Source organism: Serinus canaria, chromosome 18 (assembly GCF_022539315.1).
Source record: "Serinus canaria isolate serCan28SL12 chromosome 18, serCan2020, whole genome shotgun sequence".
Classification (NCBI taxonomy): domain Eukaryota; kingdom Metazoa; phylum Chordata; class Aves; order Passeriformes; family Fringillidae; genus Serinus; species Serinus canaria.
In genome coordinates this window covers 4888872-4913249 of record NC_066331.1, presented here as the reverse complement: position 1 = coordinate 4913249, position 24378 = coordinate 4888872, and positions in this window count along the sequence as shown.

Here is a 24378-nt window from a genome sequence, read left to right as displayed (position 1 = left end):
AAAGGCCTGGAAACGAGGGGAGCTGGAGCTCAGTGCTGGCTGCTGGTATCTGACTGCAGAGAGGGTTCAAAGTTGTGGATTCTGGTTAGAGATAAAAAAACAGTTATGTCTGCATGGCCCTACGAGTAGGATCAGATTTTAATTAAGTCCTTTGAAATGTTAAGATTTAAAACAATTATGTGACTGCACAACTCTGCAATTTTGACAATCAAGGTTTTGTAAGAGGGATTTGGGCCATTAAGAACAGCTCTGTTTACATGTTCAATCAGATGAGGATAGTCAGAAAGACTCCATAATTAGAGTTTGTTACTAAAAGCGTTCCCTATGTATTAAACATTAACAGAATGTTTCTAACTATGAAATGAACTAGACCTAGCTAAACTTGTAGGAATTAACACTATTCACTCTGATTTTTCAGATTAGTAACATTAATTTTAAATACTGCTTTCTGCCAGGAAGACACTGGTAAAAACACAACACTAAAAATTGTCTGTGCCTCATTCAAACACAGAGAAAAGAATATACAGTTTGCATTTTTTAAATGTTGGGGGGTTTTGGCAACTCATAATCCCTGACTTTCACTGAGATTGCTGGCATTTATCCTCTTTATAACAACACCAATAATTATCTTGCTTTGTTTTTTATAGCTTGATAATATAAATGGAAGTTGTTTCCATTGCTTAGAGAAGCATGGTTTAGCTCTAAGAGGTGTCTGTGGAATTGGCAATGGTCCCACTTCTCTGCACAAAATTACACAAGTCCTCTCAGCCCCTCAGATGGGAGAATTTATCTGTGCTTTCCTATTTCCAGAACAGCAGTTGTTTCCCTTATCAAGGCATGTGCTTTGTTTGGAGGGTTTATGGTCTCTTTTGTTTTGGGGTTTTTTGTTGTTTATTTTTTCGGGGTTTTTTGTTGGTTTCGTTTGGGATTTTGGTGGTTTTATGTTGCTGGTTTTCGGTTTTTGGGGGGGGTTGGGTTTTTGTTTGTTTTTTTATTTTCACAAATTTCATTTAGGATCCTGGTCTTGCAAGGAGTATGGGCAGAGCTGTGCATCCCTTCCTCTCCCCTGAAGTGTGAAATGCAAACTGCTGCTTGCCTTGTCACGTGCCATCCCAGGGCTGGCTTTTGGCAGGAAGGACTGGTGGTATTAATGGTGTGGGCTGCAACCACAGCTTTCCGCAAGTAGAACGAGCTGACAGTTGGCTGGGTGGCAGTGGATAAGCAACAGAAGAAATGTGGGAATTTTATTTCTTTTTTACATCCTGTGATAGTAAAGCATCTTCTTTTAACAGACCACGCATTGAATCTTTCTGCTGCACATTGCATTTATTCTCTGATGACTCACAGCATGATAGCAAATCCTGTATTTTTTTTTCCTTTATATGGTGATATTTTTAAAAGTGCAAACAAAACAAATCTCATGTAAGTTTTCAATTTAATAAGCCACCAGGCTTTAAGCTGTTGCACAGTGTATGTTAGCATTTGTTTCAGAGTTTCTTTGCAGATAAACAAAAGGCTCTGGAAAAGGTTGGCCCTCTTACTCCTCTGGAAACACTGTCCTCTCCTTTCCCTTCCTCTCCACTAATTGTAATCACCCAAACAGAAAACTCGCCCAACAGGAAGTTCTCTTGTTCTAGAAATATTTACATGCTGTTCAGCACAAGAGAGTCCTGATTTTAACCTGATGTCTTTAGATGTCAACTTTATTCTGGTCAATAAATAACCATCCCTAAAAATACCCATGGACATGAATCTTGATTAAACTCAGCCTCTGGGTCTGCATCAAAATTTCCTTTTGACAATTCTTCAGCTGCAATCCAGCATAAACTCTGTGATATATTACAGAATAACTCCCTGATACCACCATAACAACTCAGCCTGCTCTGTCCAGCTGTGTCTTGCTCCTCCAGGACACTGCAGGGAAGGTGCAGCACTGGGGCAGTAATTTCATCTTAATTTTCTACTTGGAGTCTGAAAACCAGGTGAAATTGGTATCAAAACATCCCCTTGGAGGTGCTTTTATTGAGAGCTCTGGGTGTCAGGGGTAGACAGACCCAAATCTGACTTTGACGTGGGTTTGGGATGAACATGTTTTTATATTCTATCATTATATAACTTACATATTAATTATTAAACTTACATTGTTCTATTGTATAAATTGATTTCATCCAAGCATGGGTTTCTTGTGATCCCCCTCAAACTCCTAACATATTTTCTCATGATTCTTTAAACAATAATTATATCTAATCACATCTAACAATTATTTATCATATGCTGACTTCACAGGTGCAGTTTCACATGATCTAGCAAACACAAGGTCTAACATTTCTCAGGGCCGACCTTTAACATTTTCCCAAGGCCTAACTTTCCTTCTAGCTCTCTGAATTTTGTGATTTTAAAATCTTTTACTATCAATTTAACGTCTCATTTGCCCCATCCATGATAAAAACTACTTGTAAATACACAGCCATCAAAACTACTGACATTGTCAGAGTTTAAAACATGCAGTCTCCAACTGAGTACTCTTTCCCCTTTTTAAAAGCACATTTTTTATAAAGGAGGCACTGCCATAAATACAAGTTCTGTGTACAGAACCATACATGATCTCTGCAGCAATTAGATGCCCACACAAAGAGTGAGCAGCAGACATTGCTGGGAGTGGCTCAGAGTGAAATCCTTCACGAGCTGATGCAGTTGCAGCCAGGCTGAAGTCTGAGAGCTGTGAAATGCAGCAAGCAGGAACTGCTGCACTACAACACAGGTCTCTTATTAGAATTACATAATAACCCTATGCAAATATTGTTTAAAGATGCAAGGCAAGTAATCAAGCAGAGCTGAGGCCACACCTCAACTAAGGGTCCTGAAGTCTTGAATGGCAACAATTTATTACTTTAGAAAAATAAAGGGGAGAAAAAGGGTTCTTTTAAATTGGTCAAAATATTTAAATATGAGTGCATTTGAAATGCTTTGTCTCATGGGAAATTCATATTTAAAACACATATTTGGATGTTTATGTTCTCCAGACTGTTTCTGTCAAGAAGGTAAAAAAAATTGCTCCCATTTTCTGGGTCTATTTTTTTGCAAGTTACACCACTGGAAACTTGCAGGTTTTGTAAATAAAAGAATATATAACAATTATATCTTTTAGTTTCCTTATAATATTTTCCAGCCACGAGAAATACTGACACCTTTGACTCCTTTTTTGGATCAGAGGGTTTGAAGTGTACTTGTCTTATTTACTAAGTACATCCAAACTGATCCTGGCCCCACACTGAGGTTTATTATGAAGTACAGGCTGCCCAGAAAAGTTGTGCATGCCCTAACCCTGGAAGTGTTTTGAGGTTGGATGGACCTCTGAGCAACCTTGTCTAGTGAAAGGTGTCCTGCCCATGACAGGGGAGTGGAACTGGATGATATTTAAGGTCCTTTCCAACCCAAACCATTTTATGATTCTATACAGGAAATGTACACGTGAGCATACTTGGATGTGGTATTGTCCACAAGGGTCCCAGGATGAGGGAAGAGATGAGAAAGTTGACTCCATGTATCAAAAGGCTTGATTTATTATTTTATGATAAAAATTTTATGATAGATAATATATTAAAACTATACTAAAAGAATAGAGGAAAGGATTTCATCAGAAGGCTCAGCTAAGAATAGAAAAGGAATGAATAACAAAGGCTCGTCTATGACCGAAACAGTCTGCACAGGTGATCTGTGATTGGCCATTAACTGGAAACAGCCAGATGAGGCCAATCACAGATTCCCCCTGTTGCATTCCACAGCAGCAGATAAGAATCGTTTACAGTTTGTTCCTGAGGCCTCTCAGCTTCTCAGGAGGGGAAATATCCTAAGGAAAGAATTTTTCATAGAACATGTCGGTAACACTTGGATGTCCCCTGTTTTCCTTCAGTATTTATTTGGGCTGAAAATATTTATTATCAGAACACTGGAAGGTGAATCTTGATCCAACTGAAATTCAGTGGCAGCCCCCAGAGGGTTTGGCTCCTTTAAGGAGCCTCCCTTCCCTGAACACTTCCCAGATGAGATTTCTGTTATTCCTTTTTGGGGCTATTTCAACGCTTTTATGGAATTGAGTCATCTTCTCTTTACAAGGATATCACTAATTAAACCCAAGATGAGCAACTGCTTCCACAGCTTGGTGGGTATGAGAGCGGCACTGCTGGAGCACATGTTGCAGCATATGTATCCTCCAGGAAGATCAGATGGATAAATATTGCCAAGCTGCCCAAGAGCGAGTGTCAGACTCCTCAGGCAAGGGCTTGACTGAACTCTGACGCCCACCTGAGATTCTGAAAAGGTCTCCAAACAGAAAAGGCAGCTTGCCATGAGGATTGATTTCATCCCAGCCCTCCAGCCTGCTCATGGGACACGGCCCCCCTGGCTCTGCCCAGGTGTTCTGACCTCTGCACCTGACAAAAGAATTTAAGCAAGGATCTCTGCTGAGAGAGACAATGTTGCCATGGAAAACTGAGCAAGCTTGGCTCTGCCCTATATCCCCCGTGCTCTCTGTTTCTCCAAGCTTACCTGGCTGTGTGCACAGCAGGGTCAAACTCGAAAATCTATCCAACAAGGTGCTCCCTAGATTTACAACAAGATTGACTGCTCCACATCCAGGCTGGCCTTTCCTGGTGAGGACCCTGGAACTGGATCTATCTCTCTCTACTCATATATTTTCTCCATGTAAAACTGTTTGAATTACACTTAATGCTCATTCAAAGGCATGTGGCCTTAGTCAAGCTCAAGGAGTTGAAAGCAATTGTAGTCATGGTGCCTCTATTTCCAGGCAGAAGATAAGAATATTAATTGCTCACCTTCAAGAAATTATTGCACATTTACTTAGTGGTTTGGGTCTGTAGGAGGGTTGGTAAATAAGAACATACAAGATTCTCTGTGTTTTTAAGTTTTGGTGATCTCAAATTGCCTGCTTTGAGTTAGCAGTCAAAAGGCAAATGGAGATAAATATTTTTCTTCTAAAATAAACATTCTAAACTGGTTTTCTTTTCTTCAATTTTATGTAAATTTGCCTCTTTCTGCAAGCATTCTTCTTAGAGCTTTTGTAGCACTTGAATATTTTTGTAAAGAGCAGTCCTCGTCGCTGGAGGTCTGAATCTGCCCAACAAAATGAACCAAAAATTTTATGTAAGCCAAGATGTTAAAAAAATTTCCTGCAACCAGTACTTTGAAATTCTCTATTTAGAGAACCAGACTGAAGAGCATTACAGGAATGGATTAAAAACATCATTAGCTGTTCCAGTTATCAAAATGATGTTAAGTTTTTCCTTGTGGATACAGAAACACCCACTGCAACTCCATTTTTCTTTAAAGCCAAGCTGGATTTCAAAGCATGCAAGGCCTTTTATAAGAATTCAAAGTTCACATTTGAGGCATGTGAAAACAACATAGTGTTCAGCATTTTTGTGTGGTCACTGCAGGATAAGAAGGCTCTCTTGAGTGCCTGTGTTGGTGTCACTGCTATAAATTCCTGTGTCAGTGGCATTACCTTAACACAATGTGACTGATCTAATTAGACATGATGTGTCCCAGCAGCTGCACACCAGTCTGGAGGCTGGGAGAGGCCTTTCAGGTGATGGCAGCTTTGTGTGTTCCTTCCACCTGTGATTAAAAACACAGCTGTTTTCAGCCTGGAAGCCAAACCCTTCCCTCAGTCCCCTGAGAGATGACAGTGACAAAGAGCTGGGTGCAGGCAGTGCTGAGCTCCATGGGGTGTTGGCAGCTCCAGCCCTCACCTCCACCCCACAGCTGTGGGCACAGCTGGGCAGTTTGGGTAGATCCAGCTGGGCACCTCTACAGACACACAGCACAGCGATGGGCACAGCCCCCAGCACTGGGGATGGAGCTCTAGGAAAGGTGTCCCAGCACCACTGGAGAGGGGATTGAGAAAGGGGCCATCAAGGGCAAACAGGTGGATCTCCACCTTGTCTTTGCCCTCAACCCTCCCCTGGTCCCAAAAAGCACATCCATGACCAGCACTGAGGCCACTTGGGTGTAGTGGCTGTACCCTGCCAGGACATGGTGATGTGTACGAAGCTTGGACCTCACATGGTACCTGGACAACCATGTCTTCCTCTTTGACCACAACTTTGATTATCAAGATTTATGGGAGTGAATTGTATGACCCTGTGAAGTGGAAGAAAAGGATAAGAGTGTGGGAAGATGATCCAAATGAAGAGGCTGTCAGAGGAAGGAGTCACCAGTGTGGAAGATGTCATGAAGCATGCCAGGCAGGACCTCTGCCAATATTCAATCCTTCCAGACCATTCTCAAGAAGGGAGAAAATTTTGTATGCCAAGTTTTCCCTAATTCATTCGGCTGGGAATGAGTGAGGCACGGACATCTCCACTGCAGACAGCAAAACAGGCTGGAGGGGACTGATATTAATAAAAGTTTCCTGGCACTTAAAAGTAGGGGGTTAGACATGTAGAAAAATATTACAGTGTTGCTTCCAGTTATTTTTAGTTGTAGAAGGTAAAATTGGGCAGTTGTGAGGATCAAACTGTAGGAAAAGGTGAGAATTTACAGAAAATGTGTCTCACTTTAAATACGAAGGTTTCCCCCTCATGCCTGTAAAATGCACACACACACACACACACACACACACACACACACACACACACACACACACACCTCTGTAACTCCCTAGATGGGGCTTGCTCCAGGGTTGTGTCAAACAGCACCCAAATCAAAGTAATTTTTCCAGGGCAGGAGGCATTTGGAATGATTTAAAAAGGCGTTGGAGTGCAAAGCACTGTCATCTCTGAGCAAGATACATTTGGGAAATGAGGGTCATTTTGTCATGGCATAAGCAATGGGTTTATTACAGCATCAGCTCACATTATTCTCTCTTTCCTTCTCTTTCTTTCTTAACTATGTTCTCATGAGACATTAAAGAATGCTGGAACCTGTATTCAGAAAAATGAGACTAAAGATGATGGCAGCTGCCTGGGTGATGGGGAGAGGGTGTGCCGGCCTTGCACAGGGAAGCAGGGGAGTCAGTGCCCTGTATCAGAGGCCTGATGAGAGATTTGCCAGATCAAAGGGTCAGAAAAGCTGCATCCAAAAAAGCTCCATCTGATAGTGCTTATCAGTTCACGGCCCAGATTGGGGCACACTCCCAAGGGGAAATGTTGCCAAAACTGCTCTTTGCGGGGTGGTCAATACATCTGTGATTACAATTCCATTTGGAAATTAATTAGCATAAAATGCTGAAAGGATAACAAAGAAGTGAATGACGTTAAACTGCATAAATAACATCTAATTAACTGATTACAATCATCCTCCATTTCCTCACACTGACTATTGGTCTCATACACCAGTTTGTGCCAGCAAATATTTAAATATCTGGTCTGAAGTCTGATGAAAACAAGAAAAGGACTTCAGCAGCCTTTAAACCAAAGCAGAGATTTATGCTCAGTGATGAAATTACAAAACAGCAAATATTGTTTAAATGCTGGTCATCTCCTAGTAACCATACACTGTACTTTTCAGCTCCAGTGCACTCTACAAGCATTTATTCATTGTCATCTTATGTGCTTTGCTAGTCCCAGTGTCAGTAGCTCCTAGTGCTCAGTTAAACAATGAGACATAGGTGCTACATGCCAGATTGAGATATAAATATGCTGTTTACAGAGGGGATTCATCATAAGAGGGCTTTCTCCTTTCTGAAAAGGAGGTTCCTTTTCAGAAGGAGAAAGAAGGAACTTTTCCTCAACTTTGTTGAGGTTCCTTTAGAGTTTCTCTTGGATTCTGGCGTATGAAGTGCTGGATGGAGCAGGGCACCACAGGGGCATACACAGGCAGAGAGTCTCAGTCCCCTCAGTGGGACTTTCAAGCTGGCCCCCTTTTGTCTGGGTGTAGGAAGTGTTTTCCATGCAAGGCATGAGATAGATTCACTCTTTTGGCTGTTTGTGCTCTGGTCCTTCCTCCAGGGCTGAGTTCCCACCATTCTCCTGCTGTGGCTGTGTGCTATCTGTAACTCATGGGCACAAGCTGCTTTGGCAAAAAGGGCTGTGGATTAACTGAACTGGGCACAGTTCTAGAAACACAGTGTTAATGAGCTGAAACAAGGTCATACCAGGGTGGGATGGTTTGCAGAGAGTAGGAAAATGACTCTCATTCCCTGCCTGTTGATATCAGCTCACACGTTCAGACAGCTGTTGGCAGCTGAGATCCAAAGGCAACTCTTGAGCACACCCTACTGCTTCCCACAGCACATGAAAAAGGAATTCACTAAATTAGCTTTCTCCCTCAATTTTTGTGTTTGAATAAAGTGTTCATAAACCTCTTCTCCTTCTCTGACAAACCTAATTTCCCATTTTCCTTTGCTTTCTAAATGTAGATCCTGTGTATGTGAGAGTGCAGAACCCATTCTTCCCATTACCTGGACTTAAATGACTTCTACCTGGTTTCCATGAGTTTGTAGCCACAGAATAAACAGCCTTCTGTATTTTGTGTTTAGAAATGCAGTTTAACCATATTTACATGTGACTACAGAGCCCAGCTCATGAAGTTGCAGAGATTCAATCAAAATTCCCTCCAATTTTTACTGGCTTTGGGAATGGAACCAGCATCAAAGAATGCTGTGGTATAGGTTTGCATCGCTCTGGTGACCATAAATGTTCAATTAAGTAAAGATCCCTAATTACTTAAAGTGAGGTCAGCCATTCACTTAGCCTGTTAAACAACTGAAACCCTTTATGGGATGTGTTTTTGTTTATAACTGACTGTAGCTGAATGAATGAGAGAAGCAATGCCTGTAAAAATGGGACCTGGTTAATCTAATCATTTAATGCAGATAATTAACCACAAATACTGCTATTCTGTTATGCTTCAAGGACTTAAATCTGTTCTCTTCCTACCTGCATCATTTCTAGGGCTGAGATTTCATTGCTACTATACCTAGGAGTTTTACACATCCACATTTCAGATGCCTCTGCTTGACTTCAGTGTTTTATGAGGACTGAACACAGACACTCAACAAGTCAGAGCAATTCCCATTGCAAACACAGACACATAAATGTTGGTCTAATTTTTGAGCTGCTGCCTTCCTAGTTGTGACCTGAGAACAGTTTTGACTGTAAAATATACTCACACTTTCCACACTTTTCTAGTGTTTGCCACTTAATTTTGACAGAACATCACTGCAGTTCCTCCACAGCTTGACTGAACTCCTTGTTGGGTTTCCTTGTCGCTGGTTCCAGCTCCTGCATGTACTGCCTATGCAGTCCTCAAAGGCTACAATTTCCTCAGCTGAAGAATGTCCATATGCTCCCTTGAACAGGCAGAACAATTCAACCCATCACATGTGTGACAGCTGAAAAAGTAAAATTGATTCATCCACAGCAATTTTGAAGCATTTAATTGCTTTGCCCTCTGCTCTCACACCCATTTGCCTTCCCATCTCCCACTCCGATTCACGCTGCCTTTCTGGCTGTGACACTCCACACCAGACAATCAGCTGCAATATTGTTGCATGTATCTTACAATCTTTCATTTCAAAATTTCTGCCAGCAATGCCAGCTCTCATCTCTCACAAAATGCAGGTTTTTTCATTCCCCTTGTGCCTTCCAGAACTATTCAATTGTCAGAATTATACTTAAAGTGATTAATCTTTTAGACTTCCTGGAAGCAGAGAAAACTTGTAAAGATACAATATAAATGCTTATAAAAAGCATTTAAATGGTGGAAAAAATATTTACAGAAAGTTAATCTTGAGAGTTTTGGCACCAGAAATAAAACATTTGAAAGCTTGACTTTGGCAATACAGCTCTGCTTAAACTGTCTTGGTTCAGGCACTTGAGATCAAGCCTGTGCAGGGCTCTTCTCAGTACCTTGGATAACCAGGGACTTTGTTGACCATTTGAAGGCATCACTATTTGGCTTTGTTTCTGTGCCAGTCCAGGGGAGCAATATCTTTTCCTGGGGCCCAAAAAAGCTGCATCTTGATACGGTGCAAGAGCTCCCCTGGGGCACACAGCAGCTGTGATAGGAGGTGGCCCCAAGCCGCTCTAAAAGGGTTCAAGGGTAGAACTGTCAGTGAAATAAGTGAGGTTCAACCCCACCAGCAGACCCCAGCTTCTCAAAATGCAGCATCTGGAGTTTCTAACTCAGTTCTGAGGTTTCAGTCAAAATGGGAGCTGTGAAGAATGGATCAAAATAATCTCTACCCTGCAAAGACAGTCTGGGAAAACAAGACACCTTCTGGTCCTGCCTCTGTGACAGCACCTTGCAATTCACTCCATTTGGCATCAATTATAGCTGAATTTAGCCATGTATTTTTGGCTTTGTTATTATCTGTGTGCTACAGCTCAGCCTGTTAACATGAGGCTAACTCACAAGGCTTTATTCAGATTTTTCTCTGCTTTCTGCTCAGACAAAGCCCAAGGCAACTGGGATTTTCCAGGGGAGAAAACGACTTGTCGCTAATAATAGATTTAGTCAGCAACATATGTTTAGTGATGCACATCAATATTTGTGCTTTCACAGAGGGTAAGATTTTGTATTTTCAAAGTCATCATGTCCATGAGCATCCTTTATCTCCGTGCTTTAAAACTATGTGTAAAACACCGGATTTTTATATCTACATTTCCTACTGGCTAAAATTCCTCTATGCTATCAGGCAACATCACATTGCACACCATCCCATTTCCTACCTGGTACCAGATTCTCATGAATATTTGAAATATGCATGTCAGCTATGATTTATGAGATATTTGTATAATTTTCCTTTTATTTTTCTACAGAAGCAGGCAATACCTCATAGAGCATGTTGAAAGACTTCATGTTTTTAAGCAATTCACCTGGTGATCTGTCTCTTGCTTCTTTAACACTAGAAGGAATAGGTGATAAAGCAATGTTGTTATTCCTCAGATGGTTCCTTCAAGTTTTCTCTCATTTCTGTCTTTCATTGTGTTATTCTTCTTGTGACCTAATCATTTCTTCTGCCAGAGGCTAGAAGGTGACATTAGGAGAAATTACTACAAGTGAAGAGAAAATCTTAGACTTAAGGATCCTGATTACATTAAAAACTTGCAGTTCTTGGCTAAATAAACACAGAAATGTTTAAATCTGCATCACAATGTTGTCCAAAGCAAGCACAGTTCTGCCTGCAAAATAGAAAATTCCTGGTGATTCTCTCATGTGGTGGTGTACACACGGGTCCCAGGATGAGAAGAGATAAGAATGTTGACTCCATGTTCAGAAGGCTTGATTTATTATTTTATTTTATATATTATATTAAAAATTATACTAAAAGAATAGAAGAAAGGATTTCATCAGAAGGCTGGCTAAGAATAGAAAAGAAATTGTCATGGTTTGAGCCTGGTGCAATGCCAGTGCTGCCATGAAAATGCTTCCTCCCTGGTGTCTGCTGTGAGATGTGATCAGAAATAGAGCAAAGCAGGCTCCAGCTTAGGAATAAAAGGGAAAAAAATTTATTAACCTACAACTATAAAAGAAAACACACAGAGCTCGGGATGAAAACCTTTCAAAAACATTCCTCCTCCCCCCACCAAATTTCCAATACATTCACCCCTCAGATCACCCACTCTCAGTCCATCACCACCCTTCAGATAATCAATTCTCAGTTCATCAAGGAGAGAGGAGTCCCTCTTGACCACAGCATCCCAAAAAACTGACTTCTGCTTAAACCATTTCAGGAATGAATAACAAAACTTGTGACTGACCGAGACAGTCGGGACAGCTGGACTGTGATTGGCCATTAATTAGAAACAAACACAGAGACCAGTCACAGATCCACCTGTGGCATTCCACAGCAGCAGGTAATCATTGTTTAGATTTTGTTCCTGAGGCCTCTAAGCTTCTCAGGAGAAAAAATCCTAAGGAAAGGATTTTTCAGAAAATATCATGGCTACACTCTGAGGCACTGGACTGGAGGGAGGAGTGGCTCTCCTCATTGTAACACTGGGTTTTACTGAGTAGGTCTGATCAAATCTGCATGGTGTAAGTTTAACATCTTTTCCAGAGCATTGGTAGTGTTTTTTTGCAATAACCCCTATTGTGAGTGCAGTTCAGGTGTTCTCTATCAGGAAATGATAATTGGTCTCCTTCACATTTTGGAGAAAAGAGGTTTAATGAAAATCTACCATATGGCTTTCATTTTTTTTTATAGACGAAACTTTTTCTTGAAGCAATTTATGTTTCCCAAACTCATGGTAAGATGCAAAACATCAGGAACCTCCTGCTCCTCCTGGGCACTGACTGGTGACAGTACCATGCATCAAAATGCCTGTCCACTTTTTCTGACAGAGTCAGCTGGTCACAAAGAAGCATTTTGTGTCTTGTGTTATGGCTACAAATGGGCTCTTACAATCAGTGAGCACAGAGGCTTTGTTTTCTCTGCGTGAACAGTGTTCTTGTTATTAAGGAGTAGAGTGGTAGCTGGTGAACAGCTGCTATGTAATAACCTGTCTAGCTTCTTCTGTGTCTCACCCTGAAATTGATGTTTACATTCATTCCCATTTGTTAGACTTCACTGGTTTTGTTCATCACTCAAAAGCTGGCTCTGCACAGGTCTTGCTCGTAGCTGAGCATCAGGGTACGACACTGCTCTGGAGCTTCATGTACTGTTCACAGTCTAGTTTTCATATTTTTGCATCATTTCAAAAAGTGTAAAGAATTTAGAAATAGAACTTTTGAGCCCAAATTTTGCTTGGATGCTTAATTCCATCCTCCTGCAGACTGTCTCCATCTTTAACTGCTGTAGTATGTTACCTGAAATGTCTCTCTTTCATTATTTTTCTCTCAGGGCTTATAACTATCTCCTTTCCTTTTGGTCAGTTCTTACATGCCATCTTCCCTGTAATCATTCCAAGGAGAGAAGAATAAATACACTGCCCATCTTTCTGAAGGAAAGAAGTTCAAGTAGAACTGTTTCTATCTCTGGTATTTCCTCTGCTAAGCTTCCCACATCCCTTTTGCTTATGGGCAGTGGTGCTATTCTTGTGTGACCCATTTGCACACAGCCATAGCAAAATAGATTTTTTATTTCATTTAAACTGGCTTTTATTTTATTAAAGTATTTCTGAGGGAAATTTTATAGATGAAAAAACACAAAGTGCAGGATTCATGTTTAGAAAAGCATTGTGTGTCAGTAAGTGCCCTGGCTTTACTCTTTTGACTTAGCAGCTTTGTGCAATGGAGGTTGAAACTACCAATAACTGCAAATATAACCCATTTTTATTGGCATAACAGTGACATCTATTGTTTGGTATTATATACATCTGTACCACTCTTAGCAACTGCATACAGGTATTGAACTATCTCCATTTCATAAGGTACAAGCAAGCAAAGTCAAATCATTGATTCACAGAATTAGATAATGGCACATATAGTAATGCCATTGGACAGCTATGCAAAATTAAACCTAATTTGTTTTGTCACAGCCTAATTTACAGATCCGTGTGAGCTGATGCACAGAGAGAGGCGTCTCCTGCTTCAGTGTCAGCAGATGTTTTGATGTCAGACCAGCCATGCTGCATCACCCCCCTGGGGACAGCCAGAGGTTGGCAGCACCCAGCAGAGGATTCTCCCAGGAAATCTGCCTTGGCATTGCCCTACAGCGCAGCTGCAGGACATCCCCAGAGTGAACCAAGGGGACCCTGGTGGTGCAGGCACAGGCGCAGGAGGTGAGTGCAGAGGGCAGGCGGTGGACAAAGCCCTGCCCATGGATTTCATTGAGCCTCTGTTGCAAGGCAGAACCACAAACCAGGGCTGGTACCTGCCCAGGCCAGCAAAGCTGAACCCTTCCAAGCCAGCCCCACAAGAGTGTGAGGGCTGCACTATGCCAGGTATTTTCAGACCAGCTCTTGCACTGTGAAGAGAATTCCAAAGCATCAGGCTGGGGGAGTTAGGAGAGTTACTTTAACTCCTCTCTTACTGCCCTCATTTGATTATCTCTGTTATTTCCCACTTCTTTTAAAAGAGAATACAGAACTCAAATAGGAAAGATTATAATATAGCAGTAATGAAATACAGGGACTATTGAGTGTGTCAGACTCTGTGGCTGATTAGACTTTCTGATTCGTGGGCTGGCACTCAAGGGAACAGCAACTGTCTCGTTTACTGCCTTGTCTATGAAAACAGCAAAAGGCTATGTATGCTCATTACTATTTTATGTGATTCTGAACATTAGAAGAAAAACTGAGAGAGCAAAGCTATAGAAAGCTATTTTTAATAATTGTAATGGAATACTGTGTTTAATTCTTATATAAGCAAACTCTGGAAAAGCAATTACTCTCAGCAAAAATATTTGGTACTGGTAAGTGAATCAACAAAGTTCCCTTCTTTTTAAGCCATAAGCTGCAATATAAGAATGTAGAATTGTAAGAAGCATGGGTAAAGGGAACACATTGCCTATAGACCCTGCTGTGAAAACAGCACTGAAATATGTGCTAAACATTCAGCTTACACTTAGAGTTCACTTGGGTACATAAATGCTGTCTTCAACAGCCACAGCATATTCCTAAACTGAGGATATAAAGTTGGGCTGTTGTGTAACTGTCGTGGGGTGGTCCTAAACCAGGACAGTAACCCACCAGGTTTTCCATCCTAACAGTAAATACTGTCTACTTCTCCACGGATCTGTACATAAACATACTTTTCCAAACCTCCAGTCTGCTGTAAAGGCTCCAGGATGAAATATTCATATTAAAAATCTTGGATTGAAATCTACAGCCTTTCATGTATTGTTGTCCAGTGATGGAAACTTGCTTCTAATTTCCTACACTGCAGAATCCCTTTTAAGATCTCTCCACAGAGTAGCACCTAGCGAAAAGGTAACAGCATCTGTTTTTCTAAGGGTCTGTGTTGAACTTCCATGCTTTCAAAAGAGAGAGAAAAATAAACATTATAGGAACAAGTAACACAGACTTCATAAATAAACAGGTTCTGGAAATCTCACTGTTCCCTCGGTGGAGAGGGAAAATAAGGGTGTGAGAGGAAAGCTCTGAGTCTCTGCAGTGTTGGAGGGGCTGGAGATGCAGACAGGCACCAAACCCCAGAGGGACAGAATTTTTTGGTTTTATTGTTGTTGTTGTTCATAAAAGCACTGAAAGATGCCTGTTCAAAAAACTGACAGTTCCATGGGTAAAGAACTAAGAGACTTTGTGGTGGCCACGAGGATCTGTGGAAAGGCCAAGGAAAATGGTTCTGCTCTCCCAACCCCAGATGCCTGAGGGAGAGGACTCTGGGTTGCAGCAGGCACAAAAGAAGAGCTGCAAGGATTTTCAGAAGACCCAAAGGATGTGGGAGCCTGTGTCATACTGAAATTCAGATGTTACTATGCTATTAATTCCCCACACGTCCCCTTGAGGCTCAAGTCCTCTGTATTTATTTACTGTCTCTCAAGCTGCATCTCTCTAAATGGCAAAAGCTGGGAGTGAGTGATAGTAGGTTCTGAAAACTCAGTGTTAGCAACAAGCAGGCAGCCCCCAATCTGAGTGGAGGGCAGTAATTTATTATCCATTAGATGCTCTGTCAGTCAAAAAGGACTAACAGAGCAATAAAGTCTGAATTGATCAGTTGAGCTCAGCCCATACTACTAGCTGGCTATCAGAAAGGTCAGGGTGGCAAGATGGATGGTTTCCTCTTCTCCAGACACTCTATCTTTCTGTCTGGTGACACATGAAACTCTCTCAGCAAGTAAGATTGTCAGGTATCTCCTGTGCATGGAGCCAATTCCAACCCAATTGCATATTTACTTGTTTCAGAGGAAAGAATACAAAGTTTTTACATTTTGCTGGAACGTTTTCAAACGAGGACAATGGGCCCTGTTCTGGGTGTGTTGTAAATGGGCTGCAGCCTCCAGTACCAAACCCATTCTCCTTGCAAGGCTGGTGCTCCACAGCTTTGCAGGGCTCCAGGGTAGCAGCCAGGTACTGAAGCAGGGAAGTTTCAAAGAGACTGTCAGAAGTTTTTCTCTGTTTTCCCATTATAATCAGTGTGCCAGGGCCTAGAGATGAATCTTCTTACTTAGGACCCAAGGCGTGCAAGCTCGTTTCTTGTCTTCCACCTGATCCACAGGAACCCTGTGGGCTCCTCCAGGGTGAGGCCCTGATCATCCTTTAGTAACGTTCATCCTTTAGTAATGAATCCTGAAATTCTGGATTCATGAAGCCACACAGAGAGTGATTCAGAGATTCCTTCCCTGGGAAAGGGAAAAACTTAGATTATGGTCCAAAACTGTGTCAAGTGTTTCAGCCCCCACTTGCTCCAAGTAAAACAGGAGCGTTCCTGGAGGCAGAAAGTAATATGTGTTTCGAAAGGCTCCTCTGAAGCAGGTGCAGTTTTCCCAGCCTGCTGCTCTGACACATTAATATTTCCAACAGACTTCCCTAAACCCCAGCCAGACAGTCTCGCTCCTGGGTGGCCAAGGAAACGCATTTCAGAATTGTAGCTCATTGGAGGGCTCTCTCCAAACACTGCACACAGCAGCCTGGAGCACACTCGTGGTGGGGAATTAATCCATGCTCTGACACTCTCCTTGGCTCCATCCTTCCCTCCTCACTCCTCATTGAACTGACAGTTGTTACCAGTCTCTGCCTTGCAGCTACAGGCAAAAGTGTAACCAAACTTCCAAGCCCCAGGGAGGGAACTGGAAATGGTCCCAGCATCAGATTCCAGCCCAAAAGGCAGTTCTGGTATTCCCCATCCTTATTGTCATTGCAATATCGTGCCCATGTTTATTTGTCGTGCTCTAACAAGCCGTGTGTGAACAGCCAGCTCGTTTGTTCTCAGAGGACAGATTAGAGCAGCCAGTCTCCTCCTGGAATAAGTGGAAGTTGAATTATTTATGTCCTTTTCTTCATAAGAAGCTTATAGCACGCTGGATGAAAAGTCAGAAATAATTAAAAAAATGTTCTGCATTCAAACAGAAGAAACACTCAGAGAACAGCTGAAATGCTGGTCACAGCTGGTCTCAGTGTGGGTTTGGGATGGGAAGCCTTCCTCCTTGTTGTTGCAGGAATCAGCCTGGAAGGATGGAGTGATTCTGTGGATGCCTGACATTTTACCTGGAAAAATTTCTCTTGTCCACTTTCAGCAGTAAATTTCTGGGTGAGACTTTTTCTCAGGTGGTGTGGAAATGTTTCACCAGACAGGCAACTGCTGCCATGGTGGGAGTTTTAGAGAAAGGGATACTTAGGCACAGAGAATGGATACGTTTGGGGGCTTGGAACATGTTACCCCTTTAATTATGCTGTCAGATGTAGCTCTTTATTTTTAACATTGATTTAATATTTCTGTTCTTTTCCACACAGAGAGAAAGTTTATAGAAAAAGTTTATAGAAAGTTTATAGAAAGTTTATCCTTCTCTTTACAGATGTAACCTTTTTGAAACACCGATGCCTCCCTCAGATGAGAAATTCTGCCTCTATGAGTTTCTATTCGTTGGTCTCACACCTCAAGCTGGAATTCTGAGCAAAAGACAACATTACCTGACAATGGAAGTTAGAGCTGGTTTATAAGGGGTAAACTTGTCAAGGTTTTGGAGACAAGCAGGCGACAAGAACACACCAAGTTCCCGCAGCAAGAGCTGAAGTTTATTGTTGGGCACCGCCTTTTATAGGGGCTTCAAATTTCCCACACTTACAGACGTGATTGGATGAGGCTCTAAGCTCCGCCCAGCTCGCTGGCCAATGGTGTGGCTGCATTCAAGGTTCAAAGGGATTGGCTGAGGTCCCCTGTTTGGGTTTGAAGCTGGCCTATCACAAACATGCTCAGGGATGTGTTTCCTTCTGCCCGCTAACCCGCGGGGCGCTGGAGCTAGAGTTTGTTCGGCCAAGTTATCTGTGATAACTTCAGCACAGCCAGCTGAAGTGTCACATTAACTACCTGCCCTTTGAGAAGCCAAACAACTGTTGCCTTACAGATAGTGAGTTGATTTTGCATTGCCCAAATATAGGTTAGGTGTCAGCGTGGGAGTATTACAAATACTGATAAGTCCTTTAGGATGGAACAGGATTTTCTGACAGAGATTTAAGGAAAAAAAGTAAATTTCAGGGACTAAATCATCAGTAACACCTATTGCTGGAATTCCACATGGGAATAAACAGCCCAATACACCCACTTCAATCTAAGAAAGAAATACATTCGTGTAAAGATGTTTTGAATGAAAAAGTAATCTCCTTTCTTTCAACACAAACTGAATCTGCCCCACCAAATCATACTTTTTACTACACACAGATCCATGGTTGCTCATAAAAATGGTTTCTTTAAGGTTTAAAGCCAATTGCTGCTCATGTTTAAGTGAAACAGCTCTTTCACCTGAGGTATGGCAGAAAATATTCCTCTCAACCTGTTGCCAAGCCCTTAGAGTTTAATTCATGTCTGTGAGTGTTTGGAAATCATCAGGAAAATATGTGATGATGACTGCCTTGGCTCACCTGCCCCAGAGACGGCTGGGCTGGAGTTTAAAGCCTGAGCTGGTGCAGTGGAGGGGGAAGAGCAGGGCTGGGTTTTAAGACCTTCTTCATAGCCCTGTGGATGTCACACAACAGGGACTTGTAACCAGTGAATTACCCAAAGGTGTTACTCAGTGCCACAGACAGTCGTGCAGAATCCTCAGCAGGCAATCAGATTAAGCACCTACTCTTGGATTTGGATATTTTTGAGGTTTAAATCCTATAAAAAATACTTGAAATACGTGTATTTTTCTAAAGCTGAGCAGAATCCAGCTGTTCAATGAAGCAGAGATTTTCCAAGCTCCCCAGGGTAGCTGGGTACCCAGCTTCTAGAAAAATTCACCAGATAGGTGAGCTCACTAGCCCTAATTTTCTTGGAGTCCTTTGAAAATCCTGGAGCTGGTAAAAACTGATTTACAAAGGTTTTTTAGATTCTTCAGAAATAATAAAGCATAGTCTGGATACTTCAAATGGGATCCATTTACAGCTGGGACAGATTCTTTTGCTTTTTCTCTTTCAGGTGAATCTTTCTGTATATATTTTAGACTCCATAATTTATCATTTGTGAACTCCATAAATTACCATTCTAAAATTCACTGAGAGCTTCCCAGGCAGTGCAATATTTTTTGATCACATTTCTGGGTATCCTTTTCCTGGTGGGTTTCACAAGTTCTTTTAAAGTAGGTCAGTGAAATGTCCTCTCTGCTGAGGGTTATTTTTTCTTTGACTCAACCTCTCTAGAACAGCCTCAAACTGTATCGTGAAATCCATCCAGGACATAATGTATAGCAGTATGTGGAATACAAGATTCATTGACTTAGCTGGGTTTAAAAAACTAATCCTTGTTCCCTAAATCTTTGATGAAACATTATTTTAGCTTGAAATGTTGTGTTGTGTGGCATGCAGTAATTCTTCCTGGGGTATAAAATTTTATTTCTGCTTCAAGCCTGTTTTGGAAATCTTGGCACTTTCAGCTTACTGCAGTCAACTTGCCAGTATGAAAAGTCCTTTGTGATATTGGAAAAGCAAGGTGCCCCAGTGCTCTGTGATGTGAAAACTCAATTAATTACAGGAAGGAACAATATATGATAATTTCAGAATTAAAACATTATCAGTGCTGGAAGTACAGAGGTAAATCCTCTGCGGAATCCAATATTCAGAGCAGAGGAGTGACTGACAGATTCAAAGGATTGCTCTAATCCCAGGTTGCTGGGAAATCAGGCCACTGCATTGGTTAGAGCCCCACTGAGAACTGGTGCAACCTCCAGGAGAGGGATGCACCAAGCTGCAGTGACACAGTGGACTCTGAAAACACTGTCAAACACTGTCCCACCCTGTGGAGACCCTCCCACCCAGGAATGTGGGCAGTTCAACAGCAGGAGAGAGCCTGGATATTGTCAAGAACCCATCCTTATTTTATCTGAGCTGGCTCCTAACAGTTGGATCCCCTAATCTGCTTACAACAGATATTTCCCTTACTTTGAAAGTTAAGTTAAAAAAATTGTCAGAAGTCTACAAGCTGAATATTTTGGGAACCTTTTAAAGCTAATACTGTTCTAAATGCAAGACTGGAGATTTGGAGATTTCTCCTTTCTTGTTTTTGTTTCCCACTTAATTGTTCAGCATCACCTATTTTTGATTTGCAGGCAGATCTCCTAAGCTCCAGTATTTGTATTATCCTTATTACCTTTTCACATTCTTATTTAATTATTTTTAAACATCCTGACCCATTATAGATTAAAAGTCATGAATGAGGTTAATGTATAATTAATGAGAAAGAATGTTCATGGTGACAGCTCAGAATAATGATGAATGAGCTGAATAAGAGATCTGATGAGCTGTCCAAGGTCAAATTGCACATGGGAGTGTTAATGTTGCCTGACACAGCTTTATTTCTTTCTGATTTTCTATTTTAAACAGATTTGTTATTCTTGCAGAGCTGTTAAACCATTTAAAGGGATGCCAAGGTGTCCTCTGACCTCTAAGTAAGGAGTGCTCTTTGCTGGTAGTCCATCTGCCATGAATTATGAGATCCAAAATCCACTCTTTTCTCTCGAAAATATCCATTAGATTCAGAGGACAGTTGATTGGGGGGAGAGGAGGGAAGAAGGTAAGAAAAACACCTGAAAAAAGACTTAATTATTGACTCCAAGAAAAAAACCTCTTTCCCATTTCCAGACAGTGAATACTCAATCTACTGAAATAATAATAGTTACTTGGTGACAGACTGCAAACAGCATTCCTGACTGATTTTTCTCACAATTTTTGTTAAAATTGTGGTGTTCCTGATACCGTGAGATTCTTGCTATTTTCCCACGAGAAATCATGATCAAACTCTGATGTGGAATAGTAGCTGACTGGTGAGAATGGTTTAGAAATAATATGTTAAAAATTGGAATTCATGGAGCTGAGGCATCCTGTGATCCAAAGTCCTGTGACCCAAATGCCAAGGCTGCAGAGCAAAAAAAAAAAAAAAAAAAAAAAAAAAAAAAAAAAAAAAAGAAAAAAAAAGGGTTTTACAGCAGCAATTAATTCTGCCCTTTCTCCTTACATAAAGGTGTATTTCTTCACCAGTAGCTTTCCCTGGAATACAAGGAGGATGGATAGATTGTGTGTCAGGATTGCTGGGAAAACCATTTGTGCCTGCTGACTTCAGGGTTTGTTGCTCTGGATCGTGGACCCAGCCTCGTGAGTGCCTTGGAAATGGGCAATTTGTCTCCTTGCCGTGTTTTCCACCCAGTCTTAATTTACAGTTGCCTGGGGGAGGAAGGAAAGGTTTTCTGTCTCTCCAGTCATTTGCTATGTAAGTTGCTGCCACTTAATTTGTTTTCTTTGGTCACTGTTGTCCAGGTTTGTGCTCCTCTCTCAATCATCCACAGAATTAACTGAGTGCACTCCCGTCTTTCTGCCCTCAGCATTCTGCTCTGTCAAAAGGAAATAACACCAAAATATTGAATTTTTTTTTCCTGGCCAGTAGAGATTCTGAAAACACTGAGACATTTCAAGCATTCAGGAACATAAATATGAGCTTCCCTCAGCGTTAAAAATGAAAGAGAAATCCCACAAGCTGTAGCCATGTATCAAATGTGATAATGATGGTGCTAAATTACTAAGGAAAAGAAAATTACCACAATGTATGAATTGCACAAATTTAGAAATTGCTTTTATTTTGTCACATTCATAAGCTCAGCGTTTGCATGGATTAAGATGTTTTAGCATGTCAGGAAAATTAATCCATGATGTCAGAGGTTTACGTCCAAAAAGGAGACAGAGGAGTCCTGTAATTTTATTCTAATAAAGAGAGATGCCATGGACATTTCCCATGGGGTCTCTCGAGTTGTTGGAGGATGCAGCCTCCTTTTTATTCTCATTTCCTGGCTGCATTTCTCTCTCTCTTCCCCACTGACTGAGCTACTTGAAACATACAGACTTCCCTAAATGCCTCATACAGACTTCCTTCTAATGTGCATCCCCAACTACTTTTTCTTTGTGTCTCTGTTCTTTTTCTCTAAGCCCAGGAATGCAGCATGGCCTTGGGTGAGCAACAGTCTGTGTCAATTCGTGGAATTCCTGTGGAATTTCTGGTTCCTCCCCATAGCTTCTTTCACTTATCAGTATCTGATATCTACCAGCAGGCCAACAGTTTGTTTGTGAAAACACCTCCCCTTTCAGAATATTTATCTGCTGGTTATTGCCCATAAATAGGATTAAGGCAAGCTAGAAACAAGCAACCCTTTTCTTTCCCACTGTGCCACATGCAAAGTGTGGTGAGTCACTCTTCACACATTGCACCCAGGGTTATTTTTTCTCAGTTAAAGGTTTAAAAGTATCTGAAAATGGGCAAAAGTTGCAAAATGCAGCACAACTGTGGCATTATGCATGTCATACAAATAGAGCAACCTGTTCAGGTCAGCCAGAGCATGTGAGGGGTGCCTCAGACTGGAACCTTTTCAAGGACTGGGTCCCTCCAAGTCAGGGGAGTGGCCCCAGGGTCCCTGTGAGAGGAGGCATCACTGGGATCAGAGCACTCTAGACTGATTTGGAGTTCAGGAAGTTCCTTTGTTAAACAAACGCGTGTGCTGTCACTTCCCTGGGCACCATCCTGGAAAAGACCTGCAGTGTTTCATGCTCACACATCCCAGGACAGAGCCTGAGTTTGGGGGTTTCTGCTGGAAGCCACAGGGCCCCTTTGCTTGGCAGAATGAAGAGGTTCCATGGCAGAGGCAAACTTGCCTGCCTCCTGCAGCTTCACTGGCTCATGGCTCTGCTGGGCATCCTGGAAGTTTTCCTTTGCTTTGTGCCTCAGTGGAGAGCAGAACATTGATCCCACCCAGCTCTGCAGCAGTGAGGAGGCAAAGGCAGGAAGGAAATGAGTTTACTCTGCTTTCCACAGCCCTTTCTGTCACTCTAGTATCTTCATAGATATGAAATTTTGCCTGGAATGAAACAACTGTGCCACACATCTAACATCAGGGACCAAGTGTCCAAAATATATTTCTTATTTTCTCCTGCTGGATTTTCCCTTCTGCTTCCTATATTTTCTCTCAGCTGCTCAGCTTGTGATTGACTCAGTATTCAGGTTGGAAAAACCTCACATGTTCTTCTTTGAAGGTGTAATGCTTTATTCATGTTTATTGTTTCCTTGCAGTACTGTTTCCACTACCTTTTTCTCCCTTTTTTTTTGCCATGAAGCCTGCTGAAGCAAAATCTTAAAAACAAGGAAGACAAGATAAGCAATAGCCTTTCTAAGAAAAAATATCCCTGGATTCTGGAAAATTTTCAGATGTGAGTTTAAAGAGCAATTATTCTTCTCATTTCTGAACAGAAACTTTCCTCCTCACTTGAAAAAGGGCACTTCCTCTGATATGATTTATTGTCATTTCTTGATGTCCTTCAGTAATGGCTGATCCAACAGAACCCTTCAGGCATAGGATTTTACCTTGATTGGGATGAACTGCCACCAAGCACTTTTTTTTAGGAGGAAATAAGAGAGCACATGCCCCACCTGGCACTGTGGAAGTCATGATTGTGAGAACTGGTCTTTGTGAGCAGTAACACAAGCGTCTGAATGGATGAAAAAAAGCTGAGTTTTGGGTCTGGGTGGGGTTGGTTCTGTTTTTTTGGTTTTTTTCTTCTTTTTTTTTTAAGGGAGTTGAATAGGGGGAGCTACATTGGAAACCACAATAAGCAATGTCCCACTTGGAGAGGGTGGCAGCATTTTGGTGTGGGCTATGTGGTGTTTATTTGTTGCTAACTAATTCATTCTGAGCAGAGTTTTAATAGCTGGTTTGAAACCTAAATGGCTGGCCTTTGCCCGTCCTGCTCTTCTGTGCTGCCTCATGGCAGAAAATGTTGATTTTTACCATGCTTAAAGTAAGTGAATCTTTCCTTTATTTTTTGTGTTAGAATTAAAAAATCCCCATCTCACCAGACCCTGGGTCACTCATCAGTTAAGCCACAGGGCCACTGTAGGAACCCTTTGCTGAGAAGGGCTCTGTTCATCCCCTCCCATATTTTCCTCTGCACTTGGTATCCCACAGCCTCTCCCCTTTCATGCAGTGTCACCCCTGAGTAATTTTTTCCTATCCATCTGAGCAAGTTTGAGGCAGGTAAACACTTGTGTGTCTAATTCAGGGGCTGGAAGTTGTCACTGCCTCTTCCAGCTCAGTACCTGGTGTGTTAATCTGAGAAGTAATTAACAGGATGAAGTGTGATGCTAATGGAGTGAGCCCTGTGCCAGGCTTGGAACCAGGAGGGAGGAGAACATGATTCTGGCATGTTTTCCTCCTCAGCATATGTGCCAGACCCTGGGCTCTGCCTTGTCAGTAAAACCCTGGCTTCTAAGTAACACTTTAGGGTATTTTTGTCACTGATGCTGGGAATATTTGCAACAGCCAAAATAATTTGGATAAGCCTG